Source organism: Caretta caretta, chromosome 3 (assembly GCF_965140235.1).
Source record: "Caretta caretta isolate rCarCar2 chromosome 3, rCarCar1.hap1, whole genome shotgun sequence".
In the NCBI taxonomy this organism is placed as follows: domain Eukaryota; kingdom Metazoa; phylum Chordata; order Testudines; family Cheloniidae; genus Caretta; species Caretta caretta.
The window spans coordinates 86,022,009-86,035,646 of NC_134208.1; the positions used below are offsets into that span (position 1 = coordinate 86,022,009).

At 41.3% G+C, this 13,638-nt stretch overlaps 1 long non-coding RNA gene across 1 annotated transcript; it reads right to left on the reverse strand.

The window, feature by feature from the left end:
* Positions 1-5,283: 5,283 nt before the first annotated feature.
* Positions 5,284-11,774, reverse strand: LOC142071543 (uncharacterized). The gene is made up of 2 exons (XR_012667639.1): positions 9,608-11,774; positions 5,284-9,424 (listed from the first exon to the last, which is right to left on the reverse strand). It is a non-coding gene; the product is annotated as an uncharacterized LOC142071543 (long non-coding RNA).
* Positions 11,775-13,638: the final 1,864 nt, after the last annotated feature.

A 13,638-nucleotide genomic window follows, 5' to 3' on the forward strand; every position in this document is an offset into this window, starting at 1 on the left:
AGAAGCAATGGGCTTAAATTACATCAAGGGTAGTTTAGTTTGGACATTAGGAAAAACTTCCTGTCAGGGTGGTTAAATACTGGAATAAATTACCCAGGGAGGTTGTGGAATCTCCATCATTTGAGATTTTTAAGAGCAGATTAGATAAACACTGGTCAGGGATGGTCTAGATCAGAGGTGGGAAAACTACGGCCCGCGGGCCACATCCTGCCCGCCCCTTGAGCTCCCTGCCAGGGAGGCTAGCCCCTGGCTGCTCCCTTGCTGTTCCCCTTCCCCTGTAGCAATGCCGCTGTATGGCAGCACTGTGGGTGGTGGGGCTGCGCGCTCCTGCAGAGCAGAGTGGCAGCGTTTCTGGCTCCAGCTGGGCAGCGCAGCTGCCAGACATGCTGCTCTGAGTATGGTAAGGGGGCTGGGGCCAGGGGGTTGGAAAAGGAGCAGAGGGTCCCGGGGGGCAGTCAGGGGACAGTTGGATGGGGCGGAGCTTCTGGGGTGGTCAGTGTACAGGGGCGTTGGATAAGTGTGGGCATCTTGGGGGGCCTGTTGGGGTGAGTGGTGTGGATAGAGGCCAGGGAACGAGGGGGTTGGATAGGTGTGGGGTCCCGGGGAGCCTGTCAGGGGGCGGGGATGTGGATAGGGGTCAGGGCAGTCTGGGGACAGGGAGCGGGGGGGGGGGTTGATAGTGGGTGGGGCGGTTAGGGGCAGGTGTGTGGATAGGGGTCAGGGCAGTCAGGGGAGGTTGGATAGGGGGTGGGGTCCCGTGGGGCCTGTCAGGGGCCAGGGGTGCAGATAGGGCTCGGGGCAGTCAAGAGACTGGGAGCAGGGGGATTGAATGGGGGAGGGGTCCCAGGGGTGGCTAGGGGCGGGAGGTCCCGGGAGGGGGCAGTTAGGGGACAAGGAATGTGGGGTGGGGGGGGGTTGGATGGGTCAGGAGTTCTGAGGGGGTCAGGAAGTGGGAGGGGGTGGATAGGGGGCACAGCCTTCCCTACCCGGCCCTCCATACAGTTTTGCAACCCCAATATGGCCCTCAGGCCAAAAAGTTTGCCCACCCCTGGTCTAGATAATACTTAGTCCCCTGCACTCACAGCAGGACTGGACTAGATGACCTCTTGAGATCCCTTCTAGTCCTACAATTCTATGGACAGGGACCACGCGAAAGGGAAGAGAGTAGTACTTCATCTCCTTGTAAAACATTGCACTGAGTGGCCAGAAATCTGCAAAAATCTTGAAATGGAGACACTGTACTAGAGCTACTCACCACTGGGTATGTTTTCTCAAAGGATGTGTTCAAAAGTGAGACCTTTACTACAGCTACAGTGCAGTGGGCAACCCACTGAGCCAGTTTGCAAGATCTATTTGCCCGTGGTCTATGCATTGTGAGTTCAAAATGCAAGTCATTTGAGACACCATCGGATCAAAAATTTTGGCCAGCTAAATCTCCAGAAGGCCTAGGAAACTGAAGTTTTTGTTGCAGTCTTTCCTTGAAACTGCCCCTTTAAGAGGGAGGTATGTTTGATCTTTGGAAGAATCACAGGTTAGAACTTCGAAATACTGTAAATCCCTGCATTTGCAAGAAAGAGAATTCCCCATCCTGTGGAGTGGCCCTAATCATAAAGCTTAATCATGCACCCACTGAACTCAGAGGTAATGTTGCCAATGATTGCATGGGGTGCAGGACTGGGCCTCAAGAATTGCTGAGCACATACTCACATGACCAGTCCCATGGAAATCTATGTGCGAGGTCACATGAGTGTGTGTTCTGCACTGGAACTGTAATCCAGTGCTAAAACAGTTTAAAAGCAACCCTACATACAGCTTCTATACTGTCAATGTGAAAAATGACTTTTTTATCATGACCATGAGCAACATTAACTCAGAAGTGCTTTTTAATGTTAAGAAAAGCTTAACTTTAAGCTTTTAGGCTGAGTAAAGAGATGATTTTACTGTACATTATATGGTATTAAGATCAAAATTGGCCACTTATTTGCATACTGGGGATCACCAACAAATAAGTTGTTTAATAAATTATTGTATATACTTACATTTCTGTGAAAATTCTGTTTATTTCCTAGTTTACACACACACTGATTACATCCTTATTTCACAACAAAACGGAACTCAGTGCACAAGTGAACTCTATAGGTCATGGTTTTTTATTCCAGACTTGGTCAATATGTGCCTCTTTGCATCAGAAACTGTGGTTTGATTTTGCAAATAACTGTTAAAAATAGCTGCTTCTTACTCATCTGATCGGCTCCCTGTATGTATTGAATCACACCCTCTTACTTTAGTGACAAAAGTAAGTTCTGTATTTACTGCTTATTTTACACTTGCTAGAGCTGCACAGCCAACAGGACTAAAAACATTGATCTGCACTCTATTCTGACTTACGCATCATCAACAAAATTGTAAATTCCAGTTTTAGGGCTAAATTCTGTTCTCAGTTCTACCTGTTCAGCTTCATTGAAGACAATAGGGTTATATAGGTGAGACCAAAGAGACAAATGTTCAAAGTACATTTTTCCACCTTATGCTAAAAGAAAGACATACATTTCCATTCAAATATTGTACAAATTGTGCTTCTTTTCATTTGAAGGTCTAACAAACTGTAGTTACTAATCTTCAGTTTTAATTTTTTGCCTAAAGTTCAGTGAACTTTGAGATATAAAGGGACTTTAAAAGGGCTGCTGATTTAAATACATAATTTGTCTCATTTTATTCCCATATTTCAGATTCTATTTGAACATTTTAAAAGAAAAACTATAATGAAATAATTTTTTTAAAATTACTCCTCCTGCCCAACTGTCTGGAACTAATGCTGTTTCACATAGTAGACACCTGAATCAAAATCTGGTACAGGTAAAGAGCAAGACCACATGCAGAGTGGCTGTAATTGCTTTGTAATAGCTGAAGCAACAGTATTTAGAAATTGATGAAGAGACTGAGTGGGATGTTGGTAGTACTAATTAAAGCAAGCAGAAGTAGTAGAAAATTAATAAGTGAATAGCCAAACACCAAAACATACAGTACACGTCTGCTATTTAAGTGTTTGTGTTTAATTTCTTCAACATACGTTGGGAGGGCACACTAACTGTACACTTTTTATATCATTAAGATTTGGAAAATTGTATTTGCAGCTGTTCTGTATTACATTCCCTGAACAGAGATGCCAAACAATCCGTATCTGTATCTCAAACTCTTTCATTCTATGGGCCATTACACAAGAGAAAGTTCTACTCTCCTAACCTCCCAGTCTCCTGATACTTGTGTCATTGGATTACTGGCTACTAGCAACAACAAGCTAATTTAAGGGGAGGGAGCCTATCCAGGAAGTTAATTAAATAACAAGCACTTGGGCCTGATAAAAGGCCTTCAGGTTTCAGTTCCAGGGAGGTGCTTACAGAAAGAGAAGCTCAACTAAGGGAGAAGAGTTCCCAGCAGATCACAAGTCCTAAGGAGGGCTGTCCAACCTCTGAGCTAAGGGGCAAGACTTTATTTCAAGTTGATTTGAATTTAATAACATAGGGGAAATGTGTCTTGTGCCCCCCCTTTGGACTATGCCAGGAGTAAGACCCTGCAGCTGCACATGTTCAGTATGAGCCAGCTAGGCTGCCTGTCAGATTGGCTGAGGAAGCTAGCAGGCCCGTTCTTAAGATGAGAAGCAGCTTGATGGCTGCTCAACACACAAGCCGATGGACTGTCTGCACTCTTCTCAGGCTCCGCTGCTCCAGTCCAGATTCTGCCCTCCAGCCAGCCTTGTACCCATCCTGTCCCAGCCTTGTTTGATTTTTTTCAGTGTCACACTGTTCTTGTTTAGCAGGCATGATCTTAACACAGTCCTTCAATTATAGCAGTAGGTTTTTTTATTTGGACTAGTTCACTCTGTTTGCCTTCTGCACCATTTCCCAATCAACATTTGTTGTTATGGGTTATTGTAACATTTCATGAACTTTCACTCACTTTTCACAGTTGAGCTCCTAACTATTACAAACATCTGAGCTAATGCAAGTCAACAGCTTTAATCTAAAGAGGAAATCTGAGATCATACTTTAAATTTTGTAGGTACACATTCTAATTTCTTTTAGACAGACTACAACGATGATACTCAGACCTCAGTGGTTCAGGAGCCAAATTAGCAATAAACATTAACCAAAAGAGCCACTGTAGTGTGAATTCATTGTTTCATTTATTACAGTACTATATTCCTTTTTAAACCGTATGACAGGGGAAATATATAAAAATACTGTGGCAAAATTGGCATTACACATTTTAATCTCACAGCAAAATGACTGACCAAGTATTATTTTATCAACTATAATTGGTTAATAACATAGTAAAAGCATCTTGATTTGTTGTGATATTAAAATACTGTGTGATTTAATGAATATGCTGCAATGAACTGCAGAAGACATATTAAAGAGCCACTTGCGGCCCGAGAGCTACAGTATGAGTATCCCTGATCTAGATTAGCGCATGATTAATGAATGAAGTCAGTGGAACAGCACGTTGCAAAGCTGGTCACATTATACTGGAGATTATTTAAAGAACAGCAATGCAAGATTGCTGCTTTGGAAATCAGGTAATCTAGAGAGAAATTCAGGTTCTGAGGACTACAGCAGATAAAGAAACTCCTGAATTAATTACTTTCCTGAGAGGCACAATGTCATCAGTTTTGCAGCTGAATGTGAAAAATTATTCTAAAAGTAAACTATTCTTATATTGAAGTTTTCATTCAACTTAACTAAAGGCTTGCAAGCCCAAAATTTGAAGCATCAGATGCATCCCATCAGGGAGGTTCAAAGAGCAAAATCAGAACCAAACACAAATTTGGTGGTTTAAGCTTGGGAGTCATCTCCTCTAATATCTTTTCCCCTTCAAACGTAGAAGTTACTAGTTTGCATTACAATTTTGCAGCATTCAATAGAGTGCAAAAACCCAGATTAATCAAATAGTTCACGATTGCATTTTTAATATCCTCCTCAAAGCATTTCCAGCTGAGTCCTGTGGCTTTTGACTGCCACATCATTCAATGAACAGTAACTTATACCACTAAATGCCCCATACTTTATTCAGCATGATTTACAACAAGTGACCTGCTCAGACAGCAAAGACTGCAATGTGCAGAGTTAAAATTAGTTACAGAAGAATGTACAAAAGGGGAGTCTCACCACAACCTGAGAACATTTAACACAATTCCTACATACTTAAACAGTTAATCCTTTTTATACCTTATTTTAAAGAGCTGATGATGTTTCTACAACTGAAAAAAACATTGGCCAAGAAAAGGGTGGTTGATTTTTTAATCTTCATGCAGGGACAAGATGCCAAAAGGCGAGAACAAAGTTCAGTTATACTTTTTCCAACAGTGTGCTTCAAAAACATCACACAGAGGCTACACCATTTTAATATGCACCGTATGTAATTTTCCTCCACTTCTGATTCTGATGTAAGTTTGATTCATACCAGACTGGTGTTAATTATTTCTAAGTCAGATGTCCATCAAAAGAATTCTCACTTTGATGGAAAAACAAAAAAGACAGTCACAGTGTTACACGAATAAAATAAAAACCAGCAGGATCTTATTAAAGGGGAAAAGGCAAAATACCACATTTATTGTGAATACAGAAAGAATCATAGTAAGCAGTTAGTTATAGCTATAACATTCCATTCAATTTCATATTTATTCACACATTCATTCATACACACACAGGTACCGCAAGGTTGTTATCATAGTTACCAGCCTTAGAGTTGCTCATGCCAAACCACTGGCCAGATGGCCTGGACATGAGGAGGGAGCAGGGCCTTGTCAGATGCTCATCTGATGCTCCTGGAAGTTGGTTTGCAGAATCAGACCCCAAAGTTCTCACTTTCTAGAGTCCATTTTTATAGGAATTTCTTCCTATGCCAGTCTATGGGAATTGCTTCATCATGCTGTTGCTGAATCAATCAGTAGGTGGCACATTCCTGACGGCTCCGTGCTGCCAGATGTTATCTTGTTCTTTGGCTCTCCCATTCTTGAGGCTGTTGGCTGGATTCCAGTCTGCCCTCCAGGGGTCCTCTGGTTATTTCCACTTGACGCCTTCTTCAGCCGATGGACACTGAATTCTTAGGCTGGCACCTCCCTGATCATTCAGTTATTATCCACACCAAGCATCCATCCACATACATCCTCTATCTCTATTTTAATCACAATTGTTAACAAAGTGAGATGAATACAACGAAAGGGTGGGGAGTCTCTGGGCGCTGTTTCGGTTGTTAGAGTATTGCTTTGAGTCTTTCTCTGTGTGAGTAGTTGTTGTTACAAAGAATTGCTTTGAGAACAGACTCTGTCTTAGAATGTACTAACACAATTAGCAGCTTCAACTTTCACACATAGAGGGAGAGAAACAGTACCAAAAACCAAGAGACCTCTTAATTAGTAATACCCTGATCACGTTATACTGGAGATTATTTAAAGAACAGCGATGCAAGATCGCTGCTTTGGAAATCAGGTAATCTAGAGAGAAATTCAGGTTCTGAGGACTACAGCAGATAAAGAAACTCTTCAATTAATTACTTTCCTGGAAGGCACAATGTCATCGGTCTCACAGCTGAATGTGAAAGATTATTCTAATATTAAACAGTATGCCTGAAGGATCCCTGAGAAGGCAAATAATGAAGTTCAGAAGAGGCTGAGCTGCTAAGTTTTGCTATTCTGAATATACCAGATCAGTGCACTACCTAAAAATCCATCTAATATATTACACAAATCTTTCAGTGTTCAAAGGGGAAACCCCATGAGTCCAGAATCAGACCCTTCTGAATTCTACACCAGTGCAAAACCCAAATGATAGTAAACATAGTGCTGAGATACTCCAGGCCACTAGTGATTGCTTCAGAAGTCACTTTAAATTGAATTTGGAAGTTGAGCTCCTGAAGGGTAGATCAATGATTGTTCCTTCCATCCTCAATTGGTTGGCTGAGGGAAAGCAGCTGTCTCCGTGCTAAGGCAGACAGTCAAGGAAGGTCAGTGTCTACAATTTAGCCTTAGCTCTTTAAAGGAATATTTATTTGCATTTATAAGAACAGACAAAAAAATTCCTCTCTCATAAGGATTTATTTCAAGAAACTCTTTTGGTGTAGACTAGAAATCAGAGAAGTAAACTTGGAAAGATAAGAATTACTGTGGGTGTATTGGATTTGGTGCTTAATTATTAATTAGAGGAAGGGAAATGCAGAATGGACAGGCTATCAGTGAAACAAACTTTCAGAGAGTTTCTTTCTCAAAAATTCATCTCCTGATTGGTGTCTCTGACTGACTTAACTGAGACCAGGCATTGCACACTGTAACAAAAACAATTTGAAAAAGTGGTCCTCAAAATAATTGCACTTTAAGTACAAAATAAAAGCTGTATTAATAAGTGAAACAAAGAACTTGTAGCAAATTGCAACACTTTTTTTAATGTCAACATACCAGGACAGTGCTAGCAGAGCATCAAGTGACTCAATGGTAAAAACTGAATAGATGAATAAAACATGTTTTGTTTTTTTCATTAATGTGAATAAAAATAAATAGAATAAATAAAATAAATAAAAAAAATTCACAGCTTTTCCTCTGGCAGGAACCTGCCCTGTAGTTACATGTGATTTCTACACTACCATCTCTCCTTAATCTGACAGGGTGATTTCCTACAGAACTATTCTTATATTGAAGTTATCATTCATCTCCTTAATGGGCTATATAGGTAAATTAATTTTAAAAAGACCTCCAGAGTTATCATGAGTAAGATGTCTGTGCATAAATGAGTCTCAAAGGTTCAATTACTTCACAGGTACAGATTCCACCTATTTTGACATGGATCAGGGAAGCAGGAACTCCTGAAAGTACTTGATTAACCATGAGAATGAACCTGCCTCAGCATCTTTTTTGGTTAACACTACTAAAGAACAAGTTTTCAGTCCTTAGAAACAGAAGCAAGATGTTTTGTTAATAATCCTGTGAGCTGATTAGTAGCAGTCAAGTGCAAAAGATTCTCAAAACTGTTTCCCCAGTATCCTTAAAGGCTTAGCGATCCTCCTGCAGCCCCCTCATAGGCAAAACTTCCAAAGAATTGAATTAGGAGCCTTTCCTACATAAGGAATAGTGTATGGAGGCATTAATGGGTAAAATGCAATTAAGTTCAGGCCTGCCAAGTATCATCGGTGTGATAAGTGGCATGGAGTCTCTGCAGGGTATTACAAGTCTCATATCGTAACCTACTCTGATTACATTGAATCTATTATGCTCCTCTGCTTCTGCAAAGGAAGAAGTGTAGTTTATTTTAAATGTTGAAAGAAAAAATATGATTTAAAATGTTTTAATTTCATTCTTATATTATTGTCAAAAGAGTAGACACTAGAGAACAGCAAACAAGACACTGAACAAGACATTTTTAAAAGAGAGACTTACGCAGTGCCTGAGGGGTAAGCAGGTCTGATAGTGTAAGGCTTTTTAAAATTAATAAATAGAACAATTTTAAAAGTAAGATATGGGAATAAAACAGCAGAAAAAAGTCGAGCCCTCTCTAAAGGTTGATCGATCATATTTTGGACTACCTTTTAAACAAGTAAAATCCATTTATTTATGTCTGAATACTAGTGACACCATAACAGAATTTTCAAAAGCCTTCTAAATTCATCACTAACTCCAAGCATTCAGCAGCTGATCTCCCAGTGATATGCAGCATTCCATTTAACCATCTCCTCACTGGTCAACCCCATTACGAAGACCTTCCACCATTCCTTCCATGATAACTTTCTCAATGTTATTTTCATCTCCATCCTTGATGTGACTAAAATACATACGTTTACATCTGTTGGTTTCTGAAAGCAGGGTCTGCTTCTCTGCAATCATATTTCTATCATAAGCATTTGTCGTCTTTTCCATCCAGAACATACACAAGAATCTTTGCCAGCCCACATCTCAAAGGCTTCAATTTCCTTCCTGTCAAAGTAGCATTAATTTCCAATGATTCACATCCATAAGTCACTATGGAAAAAATTAGGCTTTTCACCAATTGAACCTTCGTACATTTCAAGATGCCATGGCTTTTCCAAACATTCATAAGGGATGTCATGGCGGACCAATCCATTCCTAGTCTTCTTCTGGTTTCTTTGGAACAGCTTCTTTGGTTGGATATATATGATCCCAGATAACTGAATTAATCTACTGCCTTTACAACCTGACCATAAAATGCAATTGGACATCACAATTAAACTGTGAAGTGTTGGAGCTCGCAAAAAAACACAAAGAGAAAGACAATGGTTTGGCAGCTGAAGAACATGGGAGGGAGTACAAGAAACTGAGAAGACAGATCCAAAGGCAGACTAGAAGAGACAAGACTTAATATACAAGGGCAAAATGCATGGAACTTGAGAATTACAAAGACAGTAATAATACAAAAGTTAACTTCACAGTGGTCAGACTTCTTACAAAAAATGTTTTCCCTGTTGTGATGGGGTGTACCTGGGCTTTGTAGTTCCCTATGGAAGGCCTTGTGGGGTCCCACTACACCCTGCCCCAGGAGCAGTGAAGGTGGATTCTCCAGGCATACCTAGAGAGGCCCCACAGAAGCAGCCAAAGAGAGCTCACCAGGCTCAGCTAAAAGAAGCTGCAGGATCTTAGCAGCTCAGTTCCCATCTAGGACCAGAGGGGAAAGGAAAGAAGGATATGTCTCTCTGGCCAAAGGATCTTGAAGGATAACCAGAGTTTGGTTCTGGCAGTATTTGTTTAAGCTGGGTTTGCAGAGAAAAAGATGACCTACAAACCTTAATCCTAAGGTAAGGGTGAACCTAAAATGGGTCAAGTAGAAAAAGGCAAAGGGAAGAAGCAGCAACGTACTGGCATACCTGCTGTTTATAGGGTCCCTGAGTTAGAACACGTAGTAGTGGGCAGGCCTAGATTCCCCTGCAAGCCACAGTGGCATAAATCCCAACAAGGGGACAACCCTGAAGAACCTAGCAAGGATGACAGGATTGTTAATTTATTTAACTCTTCGCTACCCCCAGAAGGCGTTCATTTGGACTTGTGTCTTGGCTAGAGGGCCAAGCTATGGAAGACCCACCAAAGTTGACTGGCAGTCTGTAGGGGGCACCAGGGACAAGAAAAGGATTGCAGTACTGCACCTAGCTGCTAGGAGGCACACAAGAGGTGAGTGACCCATTACACCTGTGATCAAACATAATAAAAACCATAATGGCAGTGTCCTTACCCGAAGTGATATAAAATGCCAGTGGACAGAGTGTGTCAATCTGTAGGCCTTATCAGAACCACCTTGTGATGTAGTGAAGAAACTGCCTGCCAGCACAGCAGATGTGAAGGAGAGCTTTAGGCCCAGCTAGCCTTGTCTCATTATAGGTGCAGCCAATCCCAGGCCTGGAGGGTGGGGGGAGGAAAGGTGAGAACAGGGGCCAGTTCAGGCTGAATGGTGAAGAGGCAGGAGCTAGCTACCACCCTACCTGAAAGGAAGGATTACTAGCCTGGCAGCCAAGACAGCCACCAAGGAGCATATTCTGTCTCCCAGCCCAGGGAGACTGTGGAGGAGACCTCTGAGCCTCCAGCAACTGAGGGGGTGACTGCAGACCAGAGAGGTTGTGGGGTTTGGCTTCAGCAAACTCATTGTTTCTCTGCCGGGAGGACCCTGGGACTGCAGCAGGACACTATCCAAAATCCACGAGAGGGCACCACAGGAAGCAAGCCACGCCAGCAAATTGGACCATAGGGACTACATCCCAAACTGAAGGAACTCCAGGGCAGTGGATTCAGACTCCCTACTTGGTGTTCCCCCCGTTCAGGATCAACTCAGAGGACCCTGGGCTGGGACCCAGTGCAGTGGTAGTGCTTAGGTTCCCCCTACTCCCACTGCCTGAAAGACTGAGGCACCTTGACCAGGAAAGCAAAGGGCCAGCAGGCAGATGCACCAATTACTAGCCCACCTGGCCCTCCAAGCACCCGTTACTCTTCTTTCTGTCATCCTGTATTATAGCTCGGTATGGAGTCTGACCCATCAATCCTGTGAGAGCAAGTGGTGTATGCTATTATGTAAATGAAACCTGGGAAAGCAACAGCAATAGATAACGTATCAGCAAAATAGTTAAAAGCGATTGGTGACAAAGGTCTACATTTTGCTTCATCCCAAACCATTTTTCAGTGACTTAAAAAAAAGACACAAGTTTAGCACTTGTATTAAGAAGGACAATCCATTTATATAGCTTTTGTCTCCAAAGTTACGTAATAGGATCCTTTGTATTTTCACTAGGTAAGAATTGCTTTTCCTAAGTCAGCAAGAACACTAACACATTAAACTATCAGGAATTTCAAAATTCTGCCAAGTTCGGCCTCAAAAGCTCACTGAGCTAAAGCAAACAGATGTTCTATTATGCAGATTGGCTACTGTAAGTATTTTTACCTTTCTTCATGGTGAAATAGTTTGGCAGTCCAACTGTATGCTTTTGTCAACACTGCATTAAGAAGCAAAGCAGTGTTCATACACAATGAAAACAAAACAAAATTCAACAAGGAAACAGATTTCACTTTAAAGTCCCCTGGAACATACTTTAAATCAAAGTAAGTAAATGATTATAAAAGACATTTGCATGAGCTTTTGTTTCTATATGCATTAAATAAAATTTCTTAGGATCATCATTAAAAGCACTGGTTTCAGAGTAGCAGCCGTGTTAGTCTGTATTCGCAAAAAGAAAAGGAGTACTTGTGGCACCTTAGAGACTAACCAATTTATTTGAGCATAAGCTTTCGTGAGCTACAGTTTATGCTCAAATAAATTGGTTAGTCTCTAAGGTGCCACAAGTACTCCTTTTCTTTTTATTAAAAGCACTGAGTTCTTTTGCATCAGTTTCTTTTAAACAAGTAACTATAGACGAATCAAACTGAGATCAAACAGGCTCTGATCATCAATGCTGTTGAGCAGTCTCAGTTTTCACTGAAGTTAGGTCACTCAAAATTACCCTGTTCTATTCGCTCCCTGTGAAGCATCTGACATTGACCACTGTACTGGCTGAAGACAGGATACTGGACTAGATGGACCATTGGTCTGACCTATGATGGCCATTCTTATGTTCTTACAGTCTAAATAGACAGACAAAACAGAGACCCAGACAAAGGCTCCATCTTATTAAGCATTACTAAAATAAAAAGAGCCTTTAACTGAAATGGATCGATGTTGTGAATCTCACAGAAGTCAATACAGAGTGGCAGAGAGAACAGTTGCCTTGTGCAGGGGGATTGGGAAGGAGTTACAAGCATGGATATTGCATCAAAGAACACATGAAAATGAGAGATAAAGAATGAGACAAAGTGAAAAGTAAAGTGGGATCCAATAAATTTGCTTCTGGTTAATTTCAGTGAGTCCCTACCTGTTTCTTGTAATATTGGTGAAGGGGAACAACCCTTAAAGAAGAAACATTATAGAGATTGTTAGATCTCAATTAAGATCATTAGTCCAAGTCCTTAACCTATGATCATATGTAAACATTCCCAAACTTCCTGATGCATCCAAAAGCTCCAATCTATAGGGCCCAATTCTGCAAAGACTTAAATCCATGCTTACCTTTACATAGTGTCAGTAACTCAACAAAATTACTCACAGTGCATAAAATTAAGCATGCAAATAAATCTGTGCAGGATTGGGGTCTAAAGCAAGAGATGGGGTTTGAGGACTAACAAACAGGAGCTCCAGAGATCTAGTCTCTGCTCTCAGGAGGGCTCTCTAGGGTATGTCACTTCTCTTCCTCAGTTTCCCCATCCATAAAAGAGGATAATAGTACTAACCCTGTGTCATAGGAGTGCTGTAGTTTGTGAATATTAAATAATGTTTGTAAAGCACTTTGAAAATTAAAGGCTTTATCCAGCAGTCCTTACTCGGGCAGAACTTCACTTGAAGTCACTATAGGTTCTGCCTAAACACTTCAAGATTTGGCCCCAACACATTATAATTAAGTATAATTATTTAATAATCACAATACCAGTAGTTAAGGATAATTAAAAGGCTAGTTTTATCACCTCTGAATGAGTCATGAGAAGATCACTGAAATAAAGTAGCCTGTTTACATACTGCCTTTACAACTAAAAGCTAATTGAAAACCTGCCTCAAATGATTTGATCAAGATCTCTAAATCAAACAATATTTTGTTCATGTGTCTCCGTCTAGTGGCAGAATATGAAATAAGGCACTCGAATGCTCTTGTGTTATTTCTTAAAGCCTTGTGGAATACTGCAGGTCTATTGTCACCAGTGCTGAGGGGGTGACATGCTATTACATCAAATTATTGATTCCCATTAAAAAGACAAGCAACACTTGGAATGGAAAAGGCCCATGCACTCTGCTCCCCACCTATCACCCACAGAGTTAGAATTCATGTGGTTTGTAATCTGCCCTGTATTCCTGGACTAACGGCAAAAGTGCTTCAGAATCCTTTCTGCATTTGGGGGCTGCTCCTCTCCATGAGTCTACCTGCTCATTCACTAGTAGCTCTGGGTAACTGCTCCATGAACGGATTGACTGATTACAGGCCAGGGCTGGTAAATCTCCTGCCTCTGGCAGCCATCAGCTACATGTTCAGTTCAGCCTATGAAAATGAAGCATTCTGGCTGTAAACCCCAGGCGA